Source organism: Giraffa tippelskirchi, chromosome 6 (genome assembly GCF_054371585.1).
Source record: "Giraffa tippelskirchi isolate mGirTip1 chromosome 6, T2T-mGirTip1v1.2.pri, whole genome shotgun sequence".
Lineage (NCBI taxonomy): Eukaryota > Metazoa > Chordata > Mammalia > Artiodactyla > Giraffidae > Giraffa > Giraffa tippelskirchi.
In genome coordinates this window covers 156,586,063-156,602,082 of record NC_137280.1, presented here as the reverse complement: position 1 = coordinate 156,602,082, position 16,020 = coordinate 156,586,063, and the positions used below count along the sequence as shown (strand labels likewise).

Below are 16,020 nucleotides of genomic sequence, written 5' to 3'. Positions count from 1 at the left end.
TTAATTCTTCCAATCCATGAACACGGTATATTTCTCCATCTGTTTGTGTCCTCTTTGATTTCTTTCATCAGTGTTTTATAGTTTTCTATATATAAGTCTTTTGTTTCTCCCAGAATATTGGAAATAAAAGCAAAAATAAACAAATGGGACCTAATTAAAATTAAAAGCTTTTGCACAACAAAGGAAACTATAAGCAAGAGGAAAAGACAGCCTTCAGAATGGGAGAAAATAATAGCAAACGAAGTAACAGACAAACAATTAATCTCAAAAATATACAAGCAACTTCTGCAGCTGAATTCCAGAAAAATAAACGACCCAATCAAAAAATGGGCCAAAGAACTAAATAGACATTTCTCCAAAGAAGACATACAGATGGCTAACAAACACATGAAAAGATGCTCAACATCACTCATTATTAGAGAAATGCAAATCAAAACCACAATGAGGTATCATTTCACACCAGTCAGAATGGCTGCTATCCAAAAGTCTACAAGCAATAAATGCTGGAGAGGGTGTGGAGAAAAGGGAACACTCTTACACTGTTGGTGGGAATGCAAACTAGTACAGCCACTTTGGAGAACAGTGTGGAGATTCCTTAAAAAACTGGGAATAGAACTGCCAAATGACCCAGCAATCCCACTGCTGGGCATATACACCGAGGAAACCAGAATTGAAAGAGACGCGTGTACCCCAATGTTCATCGCAGCACTGTTTACAATAGCCAGGACATGGAAGCAACCTAGATGTCCATCAGCAGACGAATGGATAAGGAAGCTGTGGTATATATACACAATGGAATATTACTCAGCCATTAAAAAAAATACATTTGAATCGGTTCTATTGAGATGGATGAAACTGGAGCCCATTATACAGAGAGAAGTAAGCCAGAAAGAAAAACACCAATACAGTATACTAATGCATATATATGGAATTTGAAAGATGGTAACGATACCCCTATATGCGAGACAGAATAAGAGACACAGATGCATAGAACAGTCTTATGGACTCTGAGGGAGAAGGTGAGGGTGGGACGTTCTGGGAGAATAGCATTGAAACATGTATATTATCATATGTGAAACAGAACACCATTCCATGTTCGATGCATGAGACAAGGGCTCAGGGCCGGGGCAATGGGATGACCCAGAGGGATGGGATGGGGAGGGAGGTGGGTGGGGGGTCCAGGAAGGGGAACGCATGTAAACCCATGGCTGATTCATGTCAATGTATGGCAAAAACTATTACAATATTGTAAAGTAATTAGCCCCCATCTAAAATAAATAGATTTATTTAAAAAAAGAAAAAAAAGAAACCTCCAAATTCATGTGACTCTATTGCAATATATACTTTACTGGGATGGTGTGGAACTAAACCACTATCTCCCTGAGATATGCTTGTAATTCCATTGTCAATATAATGCTAATAATATTCAGTTTGAATTAAAATATTTTTCTATAAAGTGTGCTAGCAGGTAATATGTTTTGTTTTGCTAAATTTTGTTAGAATTTCATATTCAGAAGTGCAATCTACTTCCATTAGGGCTGAACATACAGGATAACATTTGGTTAGCATGTTTATCCTATGTATTTTCAGAAACAGGAGAGAAGCACATGTATTTATAAGTACTTAAGATCTAATTTTCTGGTCAAATACAGTCAGATTTGCAAAATGGATGGTCATAATTGAAGGCAAATGTCATCTGTCTTGATTTGGCAGACGGTGATATTTAGAGAAAGACTTAACAGCTGATCAAATTTATTTGAGCATGCTAATTTTGTGTTATATTGTATTTTTAAAAAAGTTATATTTTAAATTTATTCAATGCCTTTATTTCAGATTATTTTTATATAATATTAAAATGACATGAGAGAAAATAATAAAAAATGGCTTTTTTCATTTGGAAAATAATAAGAGTATGAATGCCTTCATATTGATGGAGGCAAAAATTTATTTTAAATTTTTGATGTGCAAAAAAATCTGTACTACAGACAGATGACTCAATATCACCAAACACTTACTGATTTATCAGGGATTAACTGACTTTAAACCACTTATATTAAATAATCTCACCCAGCCATCATTCTTACTGGGCACTTAACATTGTTTCTGCTTTTTTTACTATGATGTGATGAGCAACAATTGCATAAATCTTTATTCATGTGCATGAATTTTGTTTTTAAATATTCCTGAAAGTGGAAATATAAAATCAAAGTGCTTTTAATTTTTCAAGACTTCTGATTTATCTTACCCATTCACCTTCCTAAAAAGTTGTCCTTTACATTATAACCAGTAACATAAGGTGATCATCTTTCTGTACTGAAGCCTACTATTTTTTGGTATTGAGAATTGGAAATAGACATACAATTGCGTGTGTGTGTGTTAGTCACTCAGTTGTGTCCGACTCTTTGTGACCCCATGGACTCCTCTGTCCAAAGGATTCTCAAGGCAAGAATATTGGAGTGGATTACCATTTCCTTCTCCAGGGGATCTTCCCAACACAGGGATCAAACCTGAGTCTCCTGTATTGCAGGAAGATTCTTAACTGTCTGAGCCACCGTAATTTTCAGCTGTTTGTTTATTAGTTAGGGTTAACTCATACACGTTTTATTCATTTTCATCTTTAAATGAAATTATCTCCTCAAATTTTTGTTAAAGCATTTGTATTTTTGTCATATTTCACATAGTATTTTAACTTTACCTTTGGAAATTATCTTATTGTTGGGGTTTTAAATATACAGAAATATTTTAGTTTTATTTGATCAAACCTAAAAATAATTTTCTTTGTGATTGCCTTCATTATTTCTGTTTATTTATTTAGAAAATCCTTCTTCTGACTATTTCCCTCCATAAAAAAAAAAAAGAAAAAACTCAGGCTTGGCCATACTCTGAATACAGAGAACTTGAAATTTCCTTCCCAAATGCCAACTAGGTTGTTTGCAGAGTCTACTCAGCAAACCTGGAGTGATAGTTCAAGTTTAAGGCTTGAAAATCAAAGAGAACTGTTGTGTATGTCCCAATCCAAGTGCAGGAAAAAAATGAAAGAAAAGAGTAAATCAAGAAAAGAGCAAATTTTCCTTTCCTCTGCTTTTTGTTCTATTCAGGCCCTCAATCAACTGGATGATTCTCATCTACAATCTCCCAAACAGAGGGCAATGCCCTAAACAGAAGGCAATCTCCTCTGTTCAGTTTACTGATTTAAATGCTAATTTCATCTGAAGACACCATCACGGAAATACTCAGTAATACCGACCCAGGGCACTGGAACCCATCAAGCTCCTCTGTCCAGGGGATTTCCCAGGCAAGAATACTGGAGTGGGTTGCCATTTCCTTCTCCAGGTGATCTTCCCAACCTAGAGATCAAAACCTCAAAACCTTGTCTCTTGCATCTCCAGCATTGATATGCAAATTCTTTACCACTGAGCTACCTGGGAAACCTTACTCAGTGATAATGTTTAGCCAAATATCTGGGAACCCCTTAATCCAGTCAAGTTGATACATAAATTAACCATCAAACCAGTGGATAGTGTACAATAATTAATGCATTAAATATTTGAACTCATATAGGCTACTAGAAATATAAACAGAAAGGTACTGAAAATTTTGATGCCACTAACTACAAAACCATCAGGGCCATAATGGAGAGAGATCGGCACGTGAGATTTATCATACTTAATTATCATTGTCTTCATTAATAAAACTCCTTTAAAAACCAAATACAAGTCCTAAACATCCTTTTAAAATTGCATTGTGTTCTCATAATTTTCAACATTTAATTGTTTGTATTTTATAAATATCCTCTTTATATGTTATATGTCAAATGTTTTCTTAGATATGTTAAGGGAATAAAACACCATAACATTATGTAACCATCCAGATTACTTAAGTTAAAAATTCTATGATGTAAGGAAATATGAACTTTGGCTTGGCTTTCTCACTTTAGCTGACTGATTGTTAACACTGGGTTTTTTTTTATTTATAAGAGAAAATGTAGCATAATTTAATTGTATTATACAGTTCTCTTAATTACATTACTAATATTTGTAAGAATTCTATACTTTTTAATTTCTGAAGATTAGATAATATTTAGAGAAATTATATTCTTTAACATACATTTAGGGAAATAATGTATATGCTATATTATAAAGTATATATTCATAAAATACTACATCTGTTTTAGAGAACCTTTATGCACAAAATTTAATCTCCCTAACCTTTCCCATTGACTGCCCATGAGTATAACCCATTATTTTAAGTTAAGCTTCCTTTTATATTCTTACATGACTTCTATATGCTATCCTATGTGGAACATTTATTAAACCCAGAACGCTTAATATTCTATATTGGCCATTATGGACATGTATATTCATAGATTGCATATCAGAGCTAATTATTTTCCCATGTCAAAAATGCTAGTAGAATGTCTCAGTTATTGTATCAATAAGTCATCATTATAAATCAAATAAAACATCATTACTAGAAAGGACTTTTCAACTTTTGAATTAGCCTTAGTTTATCAATAACATGTAGTCTGTGTTTTTAATCATTCAAAAAATACCACAGGCCCGTCAGGGAATTTTCTATCTATAAGAATCCAAAATTGCACCTATGTGAATTTTTTTTTTTCTCTTTTTATTTCTCTCATTTTTTTCTTTTAAACAAAGGATTTACTAGTGCTCCATAAAGAATTTTCAAATGTTTCTGAACTTCAAGAACATGGTATTTTATAGAGATTCTCTTAAGAATGAGATATAATGTCTGAAGCAATTGCTGGAAGGATCAAACTCATTAATTGTAACAAGGCTGTCTGCCTGCACACGATAGCTGGTTACTGTCCAGACAGCTACTAGGAATGATGATAATGATGATCCAAGCTTCTAACAGTGCTGTAAGTAATTTAAAACATACTACTCCACTGTACAGATGTTTAATAGTGATGTCAACTTTGCATCTGAGAAAGTAAATGATGTGTAGAGAGGTTTGTTTGGAAAAATGGCTACAAGTTTTCATTATCTGCCAGGGGAAAAAGGCGTTAGTAAAATAATTCTTTGATTTTATTACAGTGGTATAAACAGACCTGTGTGTTAAGGTGTCTCTATTTTATCCAACTAATTTAGAGAGTAAGACATTGAGCTAGTCTCAGATTATAATATTCAATCAACCAAAGTTTACTATACTGTATGACATTGAAGGGTAGAAGAATATCCCACCTCAAAATATGTGACTTTGGCATAAGAATTATTTTGAGCTAAAGGCACTAAAAACAGTAGATGCAAGAAGAGTGAGCATTTAAATCTCCTTTTATTCCTGAAACAAGAGATTAAAAATTCCCATGTGAGAGATATGTTCCATGTACTAGGAGAAAAGAAATATTTTTCGACTTGGAATCAAAGCTGAGAGAAAATAAGAATTCTGCAGAGAGAATAAACAGACTTTGTTAAAACAATTCTTTTTTTTTTTTTGATGGGTTCACTTACTTTAATAACACTACATTTACCATGTTATCACCATGGAATGTAAATTCAGATTAGACAAGAGAATTTCACAAGTACAGCAAAGCATTCTGTGATATACCAAAAGTTTGTATAATGTCTGACCAAACCAGTTTGCTCATCAATCACTTCCATTATAGGCATTTTATTTAGCTGATGATTCTTTTGGAGAAAATAAACCTACTGCACACATTTAAAACGTGTTTTTTGTTTATCTTTGCATTAGCACTTAAAACATACATTTGTTTCAAAATAACATTTAAAATTATTCTAATATAACAGCAGCAAAATATAATTCTGCAATTACAAAAGAGCTAAAAGGGATCTACAATTTAAGCTATTCTCATGCCCACAACTATGATTCTAAGATAAATACTACCTCAAAGTGGCTCTGTCACCAGCTTTTCAGGTTTGGTTTAAAAACACACAGACTTGCAGTGAGGTTTAAAATGTTGCATTCCATGCAGTGTTCTGAAAGGTTCCTCAAGAGCCAACCAGACCTTAAAACAGCACTCAGTCTACAAGAGAGAAAATTAAATTAACTGGGGTAGATACTATTCCTGCTGCTGTTAAGTCGCTTCTGTCGTGTCCGACTCTGTGCGACCCCATAGACGGCAGCCCACCAGGCTCCCCCATCCCTGGGATTCTCCAGGCAAGAATACTGGAGTGGGTTGCCATTTCCTTCTCCAGTGCATGAAAGGGAAAACTGAAAGTGAAGTTGCTCAGTCGTGTCCGACTCTTAGCGACCCCATGGACTACAGCCTACCAGGCTCCTCCATCCATGGGATTTTCCAGGCAAGAGTACTGGAGTGGGGTGCCATTGCCTTCTCCGGATGGTATTCCTACATTACATCAAAAATATATGATATTCTGCAGCAACTGGGAGCATTTTCAGGATTGGCTTGTTGTCTTCTTTAGAACTTATTTCAACAGAAGAGTTTAAGAAGGTGGACAGGTACCGTTATCAACTTTATTGAAAGTGACATGTTTCTTTTGTGCTGATCTGACTCCCCTGAATGACCTAGCTAGTGAACTAGTCACTAGTAACTTGGTCACCAGGCAAATCATGCCTGCAAGAAAGGAAGCAAATATTCAAATTACCATGTTCTTGTCTGACCCAAACAACTTATTTTCAGCATAAACATATAATCTCAATATGAGATGTCTAACTAAAGCAAGCACTACCACCACCAAGCCCAAGATGGCATCTTCTCTTCTAATGTTTAGGCTTTGTCCAGAATTCTTGATACAGGGAATAGGCCATACCAAGAGTCATTGCTCCCACAATGAAGCCTTGGCCTGCCACACACACGTGGATCAGGTGAACAGACATTTTAGTATTTCCCCTGTTCTTCAATCTATATAATCCATATGCAACAATTGCTGCAAAACCTACCATTCCAATGGGGACAAATGGTGCCTCTCTAGCTTTTTGGATAAATGTAGATCCCTGATCTTTATCATATGAAGCAAGAGAAACATCTGTGTCGTTTGACATAGTAATTGAAGAATCTTCAGACAACTATAAGACATTTCAGGTTCCTACTGGCTTCAAACTTTGTTAAAATAATTCTTATCTTCCTTTGATCTCCCCATATATATTTCAGTTACTTTTCTACAATTGTCTCCCTCTGTTCAAACTAGTATAAATGTATTTAGATTTTGCTGGGTCTTTTTTCATGTTCTTATGAGGGCTCCTCTGTCACAACTTACATAAATATGTATGCTTTTCAGTTGTTAATCTATTTTTTGTTGTTGTTCCGTCACTCAGTCCTGTTCGACTCTTTGTGACCACATGGACTGAAGTACACCAGGGCTCCCTGTCCATAGCCAACTCCCAGAGCCTGCTCAAACTCATGTCCATTGAGTTGGTAATGCCATCCAACCATCTTGTCCATTGTCATCCCCTTATCCTACTGTCTTTAAACTTTACCAGTATCAGGGGGTTTTATGTCAATTTAATTCTCAGGCACATTTGGAAAAAGGTTAAAGGGGTTTAACTTCCAAGAGGTTAAAGGCAAAATTTTGTTTCACCTACATCACTAATGAAGACTATATTTAGTATATTTTGTACAACAACTACTTAGGTTTGGGAAAAACAGCATATCCAATCAGTTTTACCACTTTGTAAAGATGAAAATGAGATGTCTATATGTGCTCAAGGAAGACTGAGGAGACAAATGATGCATACATCTTTCAGAGAATAGCACAAACTGAACTGTATGGAAGAACTAAGAGGAGAGGCATGTTCAAAGAGCAAAATGATTGACATATTCTTTATCTTAACCAGTGGAATAAATCCAGTGGATTTCTAAAAGCACAGAAACATGCTTTCATAGAAATGTGTTCTGAAGTTCAAGAAAGTTTTGACCATTTATCCTAGGTCTGCTGTGTCGATTTTTAATAACATATTCCTATTTGGCACATCATTATTTTTGTTTTTTCATGTTTTCAGAGAAACCATAACAGATTTTAATGTTTATTTAAATAATAAACTTTAAATAAACTTTTTAATAATAAACTTTAAAGTTTAAACTTTTAAATAATAAACTTTAAAGTTTATTATTTATTATTTTAAGTTTAAATAATAAACTTTTATTTAAATAATAAACTTTTTTCAATCTTAAACTATTAAGATTATTTAGTAATCTTAATAATTAAACTATTATTTAGTTTTTGTTAGCTTTATCTTCCCTCTTGCCGTAGTCCATCCGGTCCATTTACAATTAATTGAAAATCTGGTTTCATAAGCTTCCAGTGGGCTACCTGGCAAGGGAGGTTCCTTGTTTATACCTTAAATTCCTAGTTTCATTTACAAAGTTTAGAAAAGTACCTGTGAAGATAGAATGATGCAGCCACCAACTCTAAGACATGCTTCATCATTAAGTTCCCAGAACCATCTCCTGACTCCAGTCAAGTTGGATTCCAAAAAGTAAATTGAGTGTCTGCAGTATATACATTATTAGATATTCAGAAAGAAGTGCTAAGTCATGGATCACAGAAGGCAGTAAGGGCAGACAAGAGGAGATACTAGTGCTTTATGGCAAGTGAACAACACATGACATTGCCTCAGATTCTGAACTTAAATTAGTAATGGTAGTATTATATATGTTTGCCACTGTATGTCTCAGTTTTAAAAACCAAAACTGTTCCTCATAATGTTATACAATTTTTATAGTATAATACAGTCTAGTACATAAATGTTATACAAAAGAGGTTATTTCAACTATGCATTTATTTCATTAGTATTATCCAATTTTTTTCTTGCTAACATATTTCACATTCCTTTATCACTACCGACATTTTGTTTTCTGACGGTCTTGTTGATAATTGTTGAAATAATACTCAATAGGAAAAATATGCTAAGAAAAGCTAAAATTTGAATAAAAATAGTATAAATATTCAATAGTATATATTAATTTTTTGAATTTAAAAAAAGTATCTTTATTTTTGGCTGACCTATGTCTTGGTTGCTATGTGAGCGTTCTCTAGTTTAGTGATCAGAGGCTGCTCTCTACTTGTGGTATGTGGGCTTCTCATTGATGTGGCTTCTCTTGTTGTAGAGCACAGGCTTTAGGCCCACAGGTTTTAGAAGTTGTAGCTCAAGGGTTCTAGAGCATTGGCTCAGTTGTCAGGCACCGGCTTAGCCACCCTGCAGACACTTGGAATCTAACAGCAGGGATCCAACCCATGTCCTCTCAACTGGCAGGCTAATTCTTAACCACTGGACTACCACAGATGTCCTAACTTTTAAAAAAATTATCAGTGAATTCCTTGTGACAAGCTAAATGTTGAACAATGGTACATGAAAAAGCTACTTTATAAAATAAAGAAGGTTCTAAAGAAGGTAAAGTGTACTCCTACAAAAGAGAGGCAACTCTGAAAGAGTTTAGTAGTCCATTATGATTAAAATATCCAGAATGTTTGGAAGCCAGAGACACAGTTTTAATGAAAGTGAGTATTGGGAAGTAAAATATAAATTTTCACATCTGAATTTTCATACCAAACTCTGCTTCAAGGGAACATGACCCAAGATAAGAATCAAGAATATCTTAATTTTATAGCTAAGGAGGTGATAGTATTATTTGTACTTTGATAGCTGTATTCTGTTCATATTTTATTTCTAATCTGTTAGTCTCCAAGCCTCCCTTTAAGATGGACTGGGGCTTTTCATAAGAGATTTACCTAAAATAAACCTTGTTAATGGATTTGCTATAGGGCTTTCTAAACTTATGCTTTTGTTAAAGATAATTAAGAACTATTACCCATAAATGCAAATATTTAACATATTATGAATAGTGAAAAATTACTGAAAGTATATCTTTAGTTTTCATGGTGACACTGAGGTTTTTTTGTTTGTTTGTTTTTCACCAGAAAAATGGGTTCATTTGGGAAACTATTTCAATTTGGGACAAGCAGGCTATAGAAAAAGCCATAGGCATGTCCATCAAAGAGGAACTTTATTTAATAGAGAAAAGGAGAAAGCTGGAAAAGGTTGTTTTGAATAAGTCCCTTGGAGGGCAGCAAGAATTCTAGGTGATGATGGGTTTTCACTGGTTTATTTACTGGGGTAGTTGACACAACAGTGTTGACAGTAGAAATTTTCATACATTTAATGCTTTCTTTGACTGCAACTTGCATGTGAGTTTGTATTTATTATATGCATGAAAGCTACATAAAGCCCACAGTGGTTGCCTTTTATACAGGACATTAGCTTCCTCAAAACATTAAACATCAATAGAATTTGACCATCCAGCTATTCTCTAAGAAATAGCACACGTTTCTTTATGAATTAAAGATCTAAATAATTGAATTAAAGATGATTCCTATTTTGTCCAATCCCTATTTGTCAATTAGGAATGTCACTCTGCTTTAATGCAAATATCCAATAGAGTTGTATATTTTCTTTTAAAAAATTACATATTACTCATCTAGAAAGTTGGATCTAATTTGGTCCAATATTTAGTTAACTAATTCCGGTAAACAAAATTACATTAATTTCATATTCTATTATTAGCTCTCAAGTAAAATGTCTTGGAAATAGACATTTTTATAGACTAGATAAACCTGCTATCTCCATTTCAGTAGTGTTACTCACTGAAATGTTCAAATCAGAAATGTGATAATCATTCTCTCTTCTTCCTTACCTTGACACATGGACTATAGTATCCACTGCTACATGCTAATTATTTTACCTTCAGAATGTATCTTGAATCGATATATTTTTTCTTTAACTCCACTGGTAATACTCTAGTTTGAGCCATTGGCCATTGTAGTTGCTCATCTAAACTGTGAAAGCAGTTCCCTAAATAGATTATTCTCTTGCTTTTTCTAGTACCACTTCTTCCTACATAGCAGCTAAAAGAGCTATTTTTATTAAATCTATATTGATAGTTTCCTGCTTATAAATTTTCAATTGCTACTCATATTATTCAGAATAACTCTGAACTCTTAGTGTAGTAGGTTGAGGTGTGCCCCCCAAAAGATATGCCCAAGCCCTAACTCCCTCTATCTCTAAATATGATCTTTTGAAAATAGGTATTTTCCGATGTAATTAAGCTAAAATTTTCAAATAAGACCCTTCTGGATTTAGAGTGGATTTTAATGCAATGACTGACACCATAAGAAAAGTTTTAGGGCACAAGGAGTCATAGGAGAAGGTGAGCTGATGATGCAAGCTGACTGGAAGACAATCACAAGTCAAGGAATGCAAAGGAACTCCAGCAATCACCAGTAGGTAGGAGGGATGAACGCTTCCTTAGCATCCTTAGAGGGAGTGTGGTTCTGCAGACACCTTGATTTCAGACTTTTATCTGTTAGAACTGTCAAAGAACAAATTTATAAATTTTTTAGCCACCAAATTTGTGGTAATTTGTAACAGCAATGCTAGGAAACCAAGATACACTAAGTGACTTACAAACCTCAGTAAGGTGTGGTTTTACTATATCAATCCAAACCTCATTTCATGGCAGTCTCCTCTGCATTTGTTACACATGACTGTTTATATTATTAAAATATACCATAATCTCTGCACTGGCTGTTCTACCTGCCAAGAATGCTCTTTCCCCAGATCCTCCCAGGCAGCATTTCTCATACTTCAGGTTTCAGTTTAAATGTCATCTCCCAAGTGAGAATACCCTTATCAATAGCAAAATTTGCTGATTATTTCATCGACTATAATAGCACCTACTTTATGTCCTTATAGTATAATAGCTTGAATTTTGCAATTTGTGTTTTTTACATTGTCTACATTTCTTAGTCTGTATAATTCTTGAGAGTAGATAATATATATTGAGATTTACAAACAGTATTCTATATCCAGTTCCTAACATAAGGCCTAATATTAAAATACTCAATAATTGTGTGCTGAATGAGTGGATAAATGAATTAAGTTTCTCAATCATTGAGAAAAGGATTTAATATGTTTTTCTGACAAATGTGCACTGCTTAGTTTTGGAAATATAAACTATAAGAAAAATTCACTTGAAACATTTACTAATAAATAATGGATCTGGGAAAACTTGGGTCCAATATATGTATTTCTCAGTACTCCTACTTCTTCTGTCAGAATATTTCCAGTGCCTCGAAGAACTGTGCTGCAATGTCACATTTCAATAAAAGATGCTGCAATTTTGCCTGTTATGTGTTTAAGTCTAAAACCAACTTTATTAAAAATCTTTAACTTACGGAAAAAAATGAGAACCTGGTTTATCAATACCTTAAATATCTAAGATAAATATTGTTAATTGTCTTAGAAAATAATTTTAAACTTCTTAGAAGAATAATTTCTCATGAATCAAAAAAAAAAAAAAAAATTCCTTGAGTTTCCCAGGGGACAGAGTGGCAAAGAGCCTGCCTATCAATGCAGGAGACAGAACAGAAGCGGGTTCGATTCCTGGGTCAGGAAATCCCCTGGAGTAGGAAATGGCAACCACTCTAGTATTCTTGCCTAGAGAATCAAATGGACAGAGAAGCCTGGTGGGCTACAGTCCATGGGGTCACAGATTCAGACATGACTGATCACACACACACACAAACACAAACCTAGCTGTATTAAATTAACTTGAGTTGCTCATTTAAAGTTACTTGCCAAAGTCAAAGCAAAGAACCCCTTCAGTTCAGTTCAGTTCAGTCATTCAGTCATGTCCAACTCTTCACGATCCCATGGACCACAGATCGCCAGGCCTCCCGGTCCATCACCAACTCCCGGAGTTACTCAAACTCATGTCCATTGAATCGGTGATGCCGTTCAACCATCTCATCCTCTGTCGTCCCCTTCTCCTCCTACATTCAATCTTTCCCAGCATCAGGGTCTTTTCAAATGAGTCAGTTCTTCTCCTCAGGTGGCCAAAGTATTGGAGTTTCAGCTTCAGCATCAGTCCTCCTAATGAATATTCAGGACTGTCCTTTAGGATGGACTGGTGAGATCTCCTTGCAGTCCAAGGGACTCTCAAGAGTCTTCTCCAACATCACAGGTCAAAAGCATCAATTCTTCGGTGCTCAGTCTTCTTTATAGTCCAACTCTCACATCCATACATGACTACGGGAAAAACCATAGCCTTGACTAGATGGACCTTTGTTGGCAAAGTAATGTCTCTGCTTTTTAATGTGCTGTCTAGGTTGGTCATAACTTTCCTTCCAAGGAGCAAGTGTCTTTTAATTTCGTGGCTGCAGTCACCATCTGCAGTGATTTTGGAGCCCAGAAAAACAAAGTCTATCACTGTTTCCACTGTTTCCCCATGTATTTGCCATGAATTGATGGGCCAGATGCCATGATCTTAGCTTTCTGAACGTTGAGCTTTAAGCCAACTTTTTCACTCTCCTCTTTCACTTTCATCAAGAGGCTCTTTAGTTCCTTTTCACTTTCTCGCATAAGGGTGGTGTCATCTGCATACCTGAGGTAATTGATATTTCTCCCAGCAATCTTGATTCCAGCTTGTGCTTCATCCAGCCCAGCATATCTCATGATGTACTTTGCATATAAGTTAAATAAGCAGGATGACAATATACAGCCTTGACATGCTCCTTTACCTATTTGGAACCAGTCTGTTGTTCCATGTCCAGTTCTAACTGATGCTTCCTGACCTGCATACAGGTTTCTCAAGAGACAGGTCAGGTGGTCTGGTATTCTCATCTCTTGAAAAATTTCCACAGTTTGTTGTGATCCACACAGTCACAGGCTTTGGTATAGTCAATAAGGCAGAAATAGATGTTTTTCTGAAACTCTCTTGCTTTTTCGATGATCCAGTGGATGTTGGCAATTTGATCTCTGGTTCCTCTGACTTTTCTAAAAGACACTTGAACATCTGGAAGTTCATGGTTCACGTATTGCTGAAGGTTGGCTTGGAGAATTTTGTGCATACTTTAATAGCGTGTGAGATGAATGCAATTGTGCGGTAGTTTGAGCATTCTTTGGCATTGCCTTTCTTTGGGATTGGAATGAATACTGACATTTTCTAGTCCTGTGGCCACTGCTGAGGTTTCCAAATTTTCTGGCATATTGAGTGCAGCACTTTCAAGCATCATCTTTCAGGATTCTAAGTAGCTCAACTGGATTCCATCACCTCCACTAGCTTTGTTCGTAGTGATGCTTCCTAAGGCCCACTTGACTTCACATTCCAGGATGTCTGGCTCTAGGTGAGTGATCACATCATCGTGATTATCTGGGTAGTGAAGATCTTTTGTGTAGGAGTTATAAATACTTCTAATTATACATCATAGTTTATAACATACCATTTTTGAATCAATATATGTAAGTTTTAAAACAATATCCCCATTAAAGTAAAGAGATACAATATCCCTTGAGACATTTATATTAATTTATATTTCAGTTATTCAAAATATAACATATGAGACCTAGTTTCTGTTTATAATTTTCTGTTGACAATTTGCAAGTTTTTTAAAAATATATGTGTATAAATATAAAGCTAACAAAAATATGCAGTGAATGTGAAAGTTGCTTAGTCATGTCCAACTCTTTGTGACAACATGGATTATACATTCCATGGAACTCTCCAGGCAAGAATACTGAAGTATATAGCTGCTCCCTTCTCTAGGTGATCTTCTCAACCCAGGGATCAAATCCAGGTCTCCCACACTGCACGTGGATTGTTTACCAGCTGTGCCATCAGAGAAGCCCAAGAATACTGGGGTGGCTAGCCTATCCCTTTTCCAGCATATCTTCCCAATCCAGGAATCAAACCAAGTTCTCCTCAATTGCAGCAGGTTCTTTACCAGTTGAGCTACCAGGGAAATCCAAAGATGTGACCGAGGATATAAAACATCAAATGAAGTGGGAAGCACCCAGGGCTAGAAACTCCTAGTTCCTAAGTGTGAAGTAGCCAGCCCACAGAGTAGTTAACTGCTTCCCCAAAACGGGTGTAAGTGTGGGAGGGCCCACTGGATGAACACACCTACCTCTGTCCGCTCCGGAGGGATAGAGACTGGCAAAAATACCCTACCTCTTCATTTGCCCTTTTCCCTTGTTACTGTAAGTGTATGCCTTTTGTTAAAAATGCAAGAGCAAGCTAGAGGTAAAGGGGCTCCCTGATGCAGTTCATGAAGATCATATCTCCCCAGGGCACATAGGAGGGCAAAGAACAGAAATTGGATCTAGAGGGGAAAACTAGAAATAAGCATCACATCTGCAATTACCAGTGAAAACTTGTGATATTCAGTAAGATTTCTATGACAGTATATGACTCTATACTTTTGAGAATGTTAACAATGAACAGCAATGTTTCAAGTAAGAGAGGCTTTGTACAGTAGCTCGTTTTATTTTTTTCAGTTAACAGTAAATCCAACTAAATAAACTCTGCATTCCATATAAATTATAATCTTTCCCAAGTCCCCCCCCCCTTTTTTTAGCTTTCTAATATACAAACTCACTATGTGCAATTAAACACAATTCTTTACTTAATTTATTATTCCTTCCTTTGTTTCTAGTTTCGTTGGATACCTAGTCATTAGGCAAAAAGACAGGCGGTTAATGATCTAATTTTAACATTCTCATTCTAATTACTCAGTACTCTGGTCACATCATCTATTAATTCTGTTGCCCTGCTACTTGTGCAATTAATAAAATTATACTGAATAAATATGCCAGATTTTATGAGTTGTGATGTTGTATATTCACGTGTTATTATCAACGTATTTGAAACATTTATAAAATTTTAAACAATACAGATATTAAAAAACTCAACTCTGGTTGTCAACATTTCAATATTTTAATTTGTTTTAAATTTTTTCTAAGTACAAAAATAATATTTCAAATAGAAGTTTCTTTTACTTGACATTATCACACTATTAATGACCTTAGTTTCCTTTCTCCCATTAACATAGCTGTTACTTCTAAAAAGACCTGTTTTTTTGTTTGCTTGTATGTTTTGGATGTGCATAAACTAAAAGAGCACCTGCCATGTAGTAAGCTCTAATAAATATTTTTATGAATCAACAGATTACATTTCATGGCATTTCTCCTCTCTTAAGAGTTGAAATGTACTAATTCTAGCTATGATTTTGTAGCAAAGACATG

At 35.1% G+C, this 16,020-nt stretch overlaps 1 long non-coding RNA gene and 1 pseudogene across 1 annotated transcript in view; both read right to left on the bottom strand.

Annotated features, from left to right (window-relative positions):
- The window catches only part of LOC145511165 (uncharacterized), a 430,605-nt gene that overhangs the window by 332,148 nt on the left and 82,437 nt on the right, over positions 1-16,020 (bottom strand). The gene's annotated exons all lie outside the window — the stretch shown is intronic.
- LOC145509408 (HIG1 domain family member 1A, mitochondrial pseudogene) lies at positions 6,703-6,984 on the bottom strand (annotated as a pseudogene).